The sequence below is a fragment of the Ursus arctos genome, unplaced genomic scaffold (assembly GCF_023065955.2).
Source record: "Ursus arctos isolate Adak ecotype North America unplaced genomic scaffold, UrsArc2.0 scaffold_10, whole genome shotgun sequence".
NCBI classification, from domain to species: domain Eukaryota; kingdom Metazoa; phylum Chordata; class Mammalia; order Carnivora; family Ursidae; genus Ursus; species Ursus arctos.
In genome coordinates this window covers 10071733-10084159 of record NW_026622764.1, presented here as the reverse complement: position 1 = coordinate 10084159, position 12427 = coordinate 10071733, and the positions used below count along the sequence as shown (strand labels likewise).

The 12427-nt window shown below is 43.8% G+C and overlaps 1 long non-coding RNA gene across 3 annotated transcripts in view; it reads left to right on the top strand.

The window, feature by feature from the left end:
* LOC130542777 (uncharacterized) overlaps positions 1-12427 on the top strand; it is a 63900-nt gene that overhangs the window by 48472 nt on the left and 3001 nt on the right. For 2 of the 3 annotated variants that reach the window (XR_008957574.1, XR_008957576.1), the window contains exon 3: positions 2082-2287. This is a non-coding gene — a long non-coding RNA (uncharacterized LOC130542777). Of the gene's footprint in view, positions 1-2081; positions 2293-12427 lie in introns of all 3 variants that reach the window. The other variant, XR_008957575.1, reaches the window with a different exon arrangement.

Genomic DNA, 12427 nt, shown 5'->3' with positions numbered 1-12427 from the left:
ATAGGGTCCAGCTGTAGCTGAAACCCAATGCTATTTCCCAAATGGATTTCATATTGTCCATCCAGCAGCAACTAAGTGACAAGAAACTAGCTTGCTCATGGATATCTTGGAATATTCAAATTCCTGCCCCCCCGGGGGGGGGGGAAAGAGAATTAGTGAAACAACAACAAAAAGCTGGTGACCTTTGTCACCCCTTTGCAATTAACCTCTCAAGTTCTTTCTTTCTTTCTTTCTTTTTAATATTTTTTTTATTATGTTATGTTAGTCACCATACAGTACATCCCTGGTTTTTGACGTAAAGTTCGATGATGCATTAGTTGCGTATACCTCTTAAGTTCTGATGAGGCCTCAGTGCTCTCCCATGTGAAATTAGGGTAGAGGCCTGCCCTTGGGCTCAACTTCCCAGAGCCTCTGTGTGGGCTGTATCTCGCTGGCCCACTGGCCTGCTGCCACTAGCAAGAGGGGATTTGATGTTCCTCTCATCTTGGGATGGATGGTAAGAAATTGATGAAAATGCTGGGTCCTGGCACCTAAAAGAGGAAATGATAGCTAAAAACCAAAATAGTCTAGCAGATGACAAGTGGCATAGAGCAGTAGCATATCATCTTGCTAAGGAATTTTATCATTAGTGCAGTGGGCATCCTACATGAGGGCTGGGAAATTGCTCTTGAGGGTGGAAATGGAGGTGATGTCTCCAAGGGAGATGGCCATGTTGCAACAGGGAACCAACTGCTGCGGCCGTGTGGGGTGACTGGGATTGGCTTAGGATGAAAGAGGTGGAGAACATCAGCTTGCCCAAGGAACCCTACCCCTTGTGGAAGTTAGAATAACACACCAGACACCAGGAGGAACAACTATTGAGGACTGTTTTGCAACAGAAATGAGTGCTGGCTGCATCCTTTTAGATATCTTATTGTTTCCTCTGGGTCATTACACATTCTCTCCCTAGAATTTTCAGTTGTATTCTATCTTCATTTTTTTTAATAAAAATTTTTTATTATATTATGTTAGTCACCATACAGTACATACCAAGTTTTTGATGTAAAGTTCCATGATTCATTACTTGTGTATAACACCCAGTGCGCCATGCAATACGTGCCCTACTTAATACCCATCACCGGCCTATCCCATTTCCCCCCTCCCCTCTGAAGCCCTCAGTTTGTTTCCCAGAGTCCATAGTCTCTCATGGTTTGTTCCCCCTTCTTTTTAACCCCCCTTCCTTCTTCCCTTTCTTCTCCTACCAATATTCCTACTTCTTATGTTCCATAAAGGAGTGAAACCATATGATAATTGTCTTTCTCTGCTTGACTTATTTCGCTTAGCATTATCTCCTCCAGTCCCGTCCATGTTGCTACAAATGTTGTAAAATCGTTCTTTTTGGTGGCTAAGTAATATTCCATTGTATATACGGACCACAACAGTCATCTGCTGAAGGGCATCTCAGCTCCTTCCACAATTTGGCTATTGTGGACAATGCTGCTATGAACATTGGGGTGTATATGGCCCTTCTCTTCACTACGTCTGTATCTTTGGGTAAATACCCAGTAGTGCAATTGCTGGATCATAGGGTAGCTTGATTTTTAACTTTCTAAGGGACCTTCACACTGTTTTCCCAAGTGGCTGCACCAACTTGCATTCCCACCAACAATGTAAGAGGGATCCCCTTTCTCCACATCCTCTCCAACATTTGATGTTTCCTGCCTTGTCAATTTTTGCCATTCTAACTGGCATAAGGTGGTATCTCAAGGTGGTTTTGATTTGAATTTCCCTGATGACTAATGATTTTGAACATTTTTTCATGTGTCTGTTAGCCATTTGTATGTCTTCATTGGAAAAGTGTCTGTTCATATCTTCTGCCCATTTTTTGATTTGATTATTTGTTTCCCGTGTATTGAGTTTGAGAAGTTCTTTGTAGATCTTGGATACTAATCTTTTATCTGTAGTGTCATTTGCAAATATCTTCTCCCATTCCATGGGCTGCCTCTTAGTTTTTTTGATGGTTTCCTTGGCTGTGCAGAAGCTTTTTATCTTGATGAAGTCCCACAAGTTCATATTTTCTTTTGTTTCTCTTGCCTTTGGAGATCTATCTTCAAATAAAAAGGACAAAATGCTTCCCAGAGTCTAGACGGACCACTGTGACCACAGGATCTCTTTGGCCCAGGGAAAGGGCCCACTAAGACAACATCAGACCAGAAGAGAAAGACTTTCAACTGGAACAACATGTTACTACTGTGTCCTGGAAGGTCCAACTCTCTCCACTTAAAAGAATCTTACGCATCTCGATAAGGTTTGGTAAGATGCCCACAATTGTGCGCATTGTTTTCTTCTGTCTGTGAGAGTTAGGAAGTATTGCTGTGTGAACCTAAGGGCTTGTGTAAACTCCAAAGCTTCCAGAGGTTTAGAAACCATCATTCACAAGCAGTTATGAGGAAGCCTGTTGTCCCCACGGGTTGATATTGAAGGGAGCAGGATGGGGACATTGCCTACCAGTGTGAGATATAGTGAAGTTCAGTGGGGGAATGAGGAACATTCAAAAATGGAATCAATAAGAAGTAGTTACCAATAATACAAAAGAGAGGGAAGAATCAAAGGTGATGCAGAGATTTTTAGCTTGCTAAAGTGAATAAATAAACGATGGTGTTTCTTCCCCATCAGAGAAAGATAGAGTGTGGAGTACCTCTAGCTGCTCAGTTGCATGGACCAAGCAGGCTGATGTCCATCTGGTTGGAGTGAGGATGGCTGTAGAGGTTATGGAAATACTAAAATATTTCCATGGTAAATAGCCTCCATTAAATGTCCACGTTCCACTCCATATCATTGAAGCCCCCCAACCACTGTCGTCTCCTCTGGGGTCCCTTGGTTTACTTACCATTTATTAATAGTGGTGGCCCCACTGCTATAATTGGAATCTGTGCTCATGTTAGAACAGTTTTAAAATATTTTGGATATCACCCTTGATCCCAAGGGATGAGGGCATTGTGGGGAGAGTGTCCATGGCTGTAGGAGAAGAAAAGAAGAAAAAATAGAAATTTATGTCTTAGAAGGGTGTTAAGGTTTGTTAGTCTGCTTGGGCTGCCATAACAAAGTCCCACAGACTGAGTAGCTTAAACAACAGAATTTTATTTTTTCACAGTTTTGGAGACTAGAAGCCCAAAATCAAGGCATTGGCAGGGTTGTCTTCATTTTGAGGTCTCTTTCTTTGGCTTATAGATGGCTGTCTTCTCCCTGTATCTTCTCATGGTCTTCCCTCTGTGATTGTCTGTGTCCTAAGCTTTTCTTCCTATAAGGACATGTCATGTTGGATTAGGGTCCACCTCAATGACCTCGTTTAATCTTAGTTACCTCTAAAATGAAGTCACATTCTGAGGTTCTGGGGGTTAGGACTTCAACATATAAATTTAGGGGGGACAGAATTCAGCCCAAAACACAAGGCAAAAAAATAGAATGTAAATTCAAACCACATTGGCAAAAACAGGTTCAAAACTAAAATGCAGCATCAGGAAGGTGAAAAGGTGGGTAGGAGGCATGAGAGGGTGGCCAGGAGGATTTTAGGATCTAGAGTGCCAGGTCGAGGGCTTTAGCAGACCCTACATATTATCCTTGATTGTGGTAATCAAGAGCTATTTGAACATAGAACAACTGAGGAACCAGGCTTGAGAGCTCTGAATTCTGTTAAGGGAAATGTATCTTTAGGATTTGCAGTTGGAGATTTCCAGAAAGCTGCTGGAGGTCAGAGTTTGAGCTGAGAAGGATGCTCTTCCCTAGAGTGCAGATTTAGAATTCAGCCACACTCAGATGTTGCTGGATCCCACTCCCACCTCCAATAGTGTAGAGGTCTGTCTCAGGGTAGTAGACCGCTTCTGGCTAGCTTTGTGGGCTCTCATCAGCTGCCATAAATATTATGCTTATTGGGGGCTCATTGTCAGTCAGTTGGTGTCACCTTGAAATAACAAGCTGGGCTTCCTGTGAGTCAGCCATAGCCACTCGATTCAGAGATGCCGCCTGAAGGGTCTAAATTCAGAACCATTAATTAATTCCTTCCCAGTGTCCAGGGCAGGGGGAGCTTAAGCCCTCCCATTTCCCCTTATTGCTGCTGGCTGGGTAATGTCATGCAGGTCTCCCTTTTAATTTAGGAATGTCTTATTTGACAAGCATCTAGATCACCCTTACTCACCCTGTTTTCTTGAGCGAAAGAAAGAAAACAAGAGATCAACACACTGAAGCATCAGCCCTGCAGAAAAATGGCAAAGATTACAATATGTTATGTTTAGATCCACAATCTACCTAAGGAAGATAATTGGGAAATTAAGTTGCCTGATTGGGAAGTCAACAGTCCTTCTGTTTTTGTCTGGCTGTGCAGTCTTGTAAACGTTCAGGGCTTCAATACCTTCAGGCACTTATAATTAATTTTAAAAATTGGAAGATTCTGTGTGTAAACTGCCTGATTTAATGAGATAAGTCAAAAGGGGAAATGGGGAGGGGAGTTTCTTGCAGTAATTGGCTGTTAACATTTTCCACATTGCCTTTCTAATCCATTCTGTTGCAAAAGTTAGGCTTTCAGATTGTAGAAGTCCATGGAAATAAGTGCTACTTAAGATAAAGAGAAGGAAGTCTCCACTGCACCCACGGAGGTTCCTGGGAGGTCAGCAGCCTCTCAGCCTGCTCTTTTTTGCGGGGGGGAGAGTCTGTCTCCCCCAGAAGAGTTCTTGGTGGCAGACCTGAGGTTGTGGAGTCATGGACTAGGGAGGGAAGTCTTAATTGGAAGCTTTCAATATTAGATTTTTCTGGGGACTCCATTCAGCCAACCCTTCAACAGGGGAACCAATCCTTTCTGTATGTAAACACACTAGAAAAGAATCGTCCCCTCAAATAAGGTCTTTTCTGAATTTGAGAAACCCTATGATGAAGTGTTGTATCAGTTTGCAAGGGCTTCCCTAACAGAGTACCCCAGGCTGGGAGCTTAAACAATAGAAAGTCATTTTCTCACAGTTCTGGAGTCTGGCAGTCTGAGATCAGGGTGTGGGCAGAGTTAGTTTCCTCTGAGGCCTCCTGCCTTGGCTTGTAGACGGCTGTCTTCTCCCTGTGTCCTCACGAGGTCTTTCCTCCATGTGTTTCTATGTCCTAATCTCTCCTTGTAAGGATTAGGGCCCACCCTTGTGACCTTATTTGACCTTAATGACCTCTTTAAAGAGATCTCTATGGGGTGCCTGGGTGGCTCAGTCTCAGGGCATGATCCCGGCGTTCTGGGATCGAGCCCCACATTGGGCTCCTCCGCTGGGAGCCTGTTTCTTCCTCTCCCACTCCCCCTGCTTGTGTTCCCTCTCTCACTGTGTCTCTCTCTGTCCAATAAATAAATAAAATCTTAAAAAAAAAATAAAGAGATCTCTAAATACAGTCACATTCTGATGTACTGGGGGTTAGGATTTCAACGTATGAATTTTGGAGGACACCATTCAGCCCATAAGAGATGTGTATCTTATTTTCTAAAATAAAATTACAGAGGCTTTTCCTCTTTTTTTTTTTTTTTAAAGATTTTATTTATTTACTTGACAGAGATAGAGACAGCCAGCGAGAGAGGGAACACAAGCAGGGGGAGTGGGAGAGGAAGAAGCAGGCTCATAGGGGAGGAGCCTGATGTGGGGCTCGATCCCATAACGCCGGGATCACGCCCTGAGCCGAAGGCAGACGCTTAACCGCTGTGCCACCCAGGCGCCCCTCTCTAGGATATTTCTGATGAAATTGCTTCTGAAGGTTGCAAATCGGTGCTCAAGACCCTACTGATAAACAATTGTGGACATTTCACTCAGGAAATCAAATGCAAAAACTGTCATAGTTATTTGGGTTTTATTTATAGCAGGGAGAAAAATTAATAAACTGACATTGCATTTATTCCAGATCTAAACTCAATGTCCCATTTTTGGAAGATCTGTGTCAGCTCCACTCTGATAAATCAGAAAAAAACAGAGACAAACAAAAAACCAGCCCAGATGCCAGCAGTGGCTCGTGAACCAGCGGCCAGTCAATACAAGAGTCAGCTGGCTCTTCCTCTTCCTGTCAGCCTTCCCCTTTCCAAACAGAGGTTTTTAGGTTTCAGTCTCGTGAGTCACTTGCTTTGGGAGGCAGGGATCTTCAAATTCCACTCCATATCATTCATTTCCCTTTCGTATAGATTTTTGTCTTCTCTCCCTTCCAGGGACATTGATTTTCTTCCTTGGGTTTCTGAGAAAGCTTTGCTTCCCAGGCATCTTTATCCAGCTTGCTGACTGAAGCATTATTCACACTTCTCCTGTGGCCATGAGGATGTCACACCTGCTGCTAGGGGCTCCAGGCTCCTCCCTCTGGAGGCCAGCGGTCTGAATTTCTGACAGGGGCCATGAGAAACCTTTGAGGGAAAGAGATTTAAGAGCTCTGATCTCTGAAGATATAAAGACTCTCACAGGTGCTTGCTTTACTTACCACAGCCTTATAGATGGCATCTTCCATGAGGTTCTAAATTCTTCCTAATTCTTTGAGGACTGGGAATGGGCTCAGAAGGTAAATTGTAACCCCCCCCCCATTGTGAGGTATACCAAGGGGCTCTCAGCACGTCCCACCGCGGCCTCCCACACAGCAAACTCATTATCTCTGTGAGGAACGGAGATGCTATGAATGTCATGACAGCGAGGGTGATCTCTGAAACTCATTGTGAGCATGGAGCTGAATGGCCATTATCAGAGATAACAATAGCTGGCATTATTCATATGGGCTTTACCGGCTATAAAGCACACTCGGCAACACATCTCATCGGATTCTCACACTCTCTGAGAGTCAGGTAAGGCATATATCATTCTAATCTCATGTTACAGAAGAGAAAAGAGCAGCCCTGGGGAAGTGAAGCAGATAGGGGGACACCTGCCCTGTGCTCCTGGAAAACAGGGGTGCTCAAGAATCCTCACCCTCTTGTGTTCTGGAAAACACCTTACCGAAAAGAGCCATCCTTCCCCTATGACTTACACATGACTCATGGGTGTCTCTTTGATTCCCCCGTGAAGGACACAGACCCTCCAGTTCCCTGTCTTTGCCCTATAAGGAATTAGCTGTTTGACCAATTGAGACAAAATACCTACTAACTTGACTTGGTCAAACTCTTACCAGACTTCTCTCCTTCCTGGGTTTGACCTTTGAACTTTGACTCCCCTGGGGTTGAGCCAGCATCAGGATGTGGCCCAGCTGCTCCCTGTGAGAACAGGCTGACCTCAGGGAAAGACATTTCCTGATCAGCTATCTGATCAAGCCGTCCTGTCATCCCACTCCCCATTCCTGGTTCTTCTGGCCTAGCTTACTCCTCCCCAGAAAAGAAAATTCCTTTTTGCCTGACCTTTGAGAGGCTCTCAGGTTAGAGTGTTCTTCTGTTGCAATAGTCACTTGAAGTGAAGTTCCTCCTCACCTACGTCTCTGTATGTGATGGGCTACAGGCTAAGGATCAAGGGTGGCCTCTTGTCGCCCAGCCTTGGTCACCCCCATGGTCCACTTGCTAGGGTGGGTGTTTGAACTGTGGCCCTGACTGCAGGCCCCACCCATTCCAGGCTTGGTTCTCATGGCTCCCTCGGGTCCTTGCAGCACTGTGCCCTGCAGGGGTCTCTAGAATAAAGCTCCTTCACAAGAAGCGAGGAGCAATCTCAAAGGACACTGGTGCTCCGGGGAAGGCTTATGCTGCTGTGTTTACCCTGCTGTCTTGCCTGAGCCTGGGAACAAGCTGGCTGTGTCCCACAAAGAAGTGAATTAATAGGAGGAATGGACAGGAATTCGGGATGGAAAAATGAGTCCTCTTCCCAGTGGTTATGTTTTGTTTGGGATGAATGCCAGGGATGTCAGACATTCTTATTTGGAGGTGAGTTTAAAAACAATCCAAAGCAGCAGCATTCATTTCAGCTCAGAGAGCAGAGCTGAGAACCACTTGTGTGCCAAATGCCATTTAGAGATGCTGGAGACCCAGGGATGGACCGGTCATCCTTCCTCTCCAAGGCTTTGTGGTCTCGTGGAGGATCCATGTACATGACCTGGATTGGAGAAGCAGCCTTACCTGCCAAGTGGGCAGCCAGCCTTCTGGTACTTGGCTAATCGTCTCATAGGTGTGTGGCTTCTTGGTCCTCTTCATACATTTTTCTTTTCCATAATGCCATCCATACTGGAAGGGTTTCATAGAGCAATTCTGAATTTTCTTATTGTATCACTTTATAAGGAGGATATCCGATGGACTTTGCCGCCAGTATTTCTGCAGCTTGTTGATTCATGTGTGTGGCTACGGGTCACTCTCGTTCTGTGCTCTCAAGCACGCTCTGGAGAAAGCTTCTCTACGAGCCACCTGCAGCATTACCTGCTTTTGTGGCTGGATTCCTTAAAATCCAATATATTCTGAAGGATGTGATCAATAAGCAGATGGTTCAAGCCCATGCACATGCCAAGAAATGAGGCATCTAATTAGCAGTTAGCCCAGGGTGTGAGGCAGTTGCTGAAGGGGAGTGGAACCCCTGCCTGGGCTGGGAGACCCCCGGATAAGACAATCAGGGCTGGTGGTGTGACGTGTCGACACAAGGTAGTTGTTCGAAGTGAGAACACAGCCTGGACCTTCAGGCTGTGCTCATTAGGGCTTCACAGAATCCCCAATTATCTTTTGACCTGGCCCTGAGCTAGGCCCCTTTTCATTGCCCTGAAAAAGGAGTCCATGGATCAAAAAGAACACCCGATTTGAAATTCTGCATGGGTTTGGCTCTGAAGCTAAGTTGGTAGAAGACAGAAAAGGGGCATTCTCTGCAGCCATTGACGGCCACGGGAAGGAGGAGAGGCGAGATGGAGGCAGAGGCAGGCTTCCTCAGGGGGCAGTTCGGTGCCCTGCATGCAGGTGGGGGGGAGACAGTTTGGGGGAAGAGGCCAACATACCCCCTGCAATGAATCCCTGAAGGATGTTTCAGTTCATCCATGAGTCCCACTAAACACGTCAAGAGAGTAGGGACTCCTTCCCTTTCCTGTCCCCTTGTGTCTGAGCTCAGACAGGAACAGAAGGGGGCTTTTCTCTCCTCTGTGCCTGGGAGAACCCACTGCTGAGTGTCCCCTGGCACCAGAGGGGTGCTCTGACAGCTCTTCCTGTGATAGGTGGAATGTACTATTGACCCGTTGCCGGCCTGATGTTCCCTAATGGGCTGTTTTGTTGTGTTTCCAGTGTTTTCCTGGATAGGGCTCTACATGATGTTTCTAACGGGAAATGCAGACTCTGAAAGAGAAGACAGTGTCTGGAGTCTGGTCTATTCTAAAACAACAGTCTTAATGCTCCGGGGCCAATTAAGATAGAGGACGTCAAGGCTGTACCTGTGGGAAGTGATGTACCTCTCACGGCCGTTGATGCAGCTTTATGAATTAGGGTTAGCACCTTGACAACAAGTAAGCATATTAAAAACAACGTCAGTGCAACTTTTCTCATGCTCCATCTGCTTTCCCTTCTTCCTTGTTATGCAAGAAGCCGAGAGAATAAAATCAGCATTCTTTGCTTCTTGCTCTGGGGGAGAAAAAGACGATTGGATTCTGTAGGCAGACTAGTGACTCTATCTGAGGTTGTACTAACCAACTACAGGTATTCATGAATATCATAAATGATATTCACGATGATGTTTAAATCAATGTGTGTCAACTTGGCAAGGCTATAATGCCCAGTGGTTTGGTCAAACACTAGTTTAGATGTTGCCACAAGGGCATTTTTAAAGATGCGATTAACACCTAAATCTCTAGGCTTTGAGTAAAGCCAGTTACCCTTCATAATGTGAGTGGACCTCATCTCATCAGTTGAAGGCCTTAAGAGCAAAGACTGAAGTTTCCAGAAGAAGAAATTCTGCCTCAAGACTGTAAACATAGAAATCTTTCTGGAGTTTCTAGTTTGTAGATTTTGGAATCAACATTATAACATCAACTCTTGCCTGAATTTTTAGTCTGCTAGCCTGCCATATAGATTTTGGACTTGTCATCATCCCACAAAATCATATGAGCCATTGCTTAAAATAAATCTCTCTCTCTCTCTCTCTCTCTCTCTCTCTATATATATATATATATATGTATCTCTCTCTCTCTCTATACACACACACACACACACACACACACACACACACACACACACACATATATCCTATTGTCTCTATTTCTCTGGAGGATTCTAATACACTCATTCTATCTATTGGTGAAGTGCTCTCCCTGGCCAGACCCACTGGCTAACATTCGAGTCTAAGTGCCTGCAAACATGATGTAATATGTTCTATTTTCAAGAGTGGAGGGCTAGAGTAGAGACTACATTTCCCCCCATCTTCCTGTTTCCCTAGCTTCTGTCCTTATTTTAATCTTTCCAACTTACTCTTATGCTCCAAGAGTGTTACCTACATTATACTCTTATCTCTCCAAAGTTAAATAAAGATTGCCCAAGAATATACAGATAAAAAGCTAACTTTCTTGGCTACAGTTTATGGGTACAACTCTCTTCCTTGTGAGCTTCACCAAAGAAGACTTTCCTGGAAAATGTTACTCTGCTATTCCTGGCAGCCCTTGGTCAGCGACTGATTTATTATTTTAGATGGTTTTGACATGGCTTGGAATGTAAAAGTACTGTCTTTTTGTATGTATTTATTTGCAGAGAACCTACGGGCCTTAGCCCATTTCGGCCCCTATGGTTGGGTTCGCTGTCATTTAAACGCTAAGCATCTCAGTGGCAGGCAGGCATTGGGAGCACTATAGGGGATGGTGCATCAAACCAGTGGTTGTACTTACTGTGATTTGGGGTCACTCTCCACATCGTAGAGGAAATGGAGTGGTAGGTCCCCATTTGTGAAAGGGACACAATGAAGCTACAGGATTCCTCTTGTAGGTTGGATTGGTTCTGTAACCAAGCCTTAAAACTGACATTGACATTGAATCACTGCCCATGAAAGGAGAATGAGAAACCGCTGCAAAACTGTCTCTCACAAACCATCCATAGCTTAATTCAATGGTCAGCGAGGCCCGCCCTCTAAACGTTCAAATGGGATTCAGATATTTACTACGCATACTACAGACAGATTTTTAATTGAATGAGTGACATGCAGCATTGGGGATATAAATTTAATAAATTTAATATAAAATATTAACGTTAAACGTGGTATACTGCTCAGGTACAGAAAGCAAGCAGATATGGAGTGTAATTTAAGTGTGGCATTGAAATTGTTTTGCTATTTCGATTTGGTCATTTAGCTTTTGGGATCAGATGACAGGATATATTAAAAAATTTTTGTTTAATTTTTATTTCTGATAAAATGTGTATAACATAAAATTTACCATTCTAACCATTTTTAAGTGTACACTTTAATAGTGTTAAGTATATTCACATTGCTATGTAAACTAGCTCCAGAACTTTTTCATCTTGCAAAACTGAAATTCTGTACCGATTGCACAAAAATTTCCCTCCCTCCAGCCCCTGGCAACCAGTCTTCTACTTACTGTTTCTGAGTTTTACTACTCCTGATACCTCATATAAGGGGAATCTTACAATATTTGTCCTTTTGTGACTGGCTTATTTCATTTAGCATAATATCCTCCAGGTTCATCATATTGTTACCTATAGAATTCCCTTCCTTTTTAAGACTGAGTAATATTCCATTATATATATATATATATATATATATATATATATATATATATATATATATATAAAATCCATCTATCCAAAGATGGATATCTGGGTGCTTTCCCTCTTGGCTATTGTGAACAATGCTACCGTAAACAGGGGTGTAAAAAATATCTCTTTGAGACTGCATTCATTTCTTTTGGATATGTACCCCGAAGTGGTAATGCTGGAACCGTATGGTGATTCTGTTTTTAATTTTTGGAGGAACTGCTGTACTGCTCTCCAGAGTAGCTGCACCATTTTACATTCCCAACAGTCCTCAAGGGTGGCACTTTCTCCACATCTTCATGAGCGCCTTTTTTATTTTCTGTTTTGTTTGCTTGTTTTGGATAGCAACCATCCTAACGAGTGTGAGGTCAAAACATATTTTTGGGAGGTATTGGCATTGGAGTGATCTTTCCTGAAAGCAAGGTGCTGAGCTGGGATGATTGGGGAAGTTTGTTAGCTGTGAGCTTCCAGGCTGCAAACTAGGATTTCAGGTATCTATGTTTTTGGTGTCTGTTTCTTTCCTTTGACAAACTGAGTCAGAAAAGTGGACCTCCCTGAAACTCCGGAAACATAGCTCTTTTGTGTTTCTGGACTTTGAGAAGGGAGAATACTCAGAGTGTCTTGGGCAGGGTTCAGGCAGGCTCATGGCTCGCCTTTACTGTTCTAGGAAAGGCTATTCTATTGTGCACCAGTACTGTGCACAAGTACCAGGGACATAGACTCTGTTATGGGCTGGATTGTGTCTGCCTGAAGTTCATATGT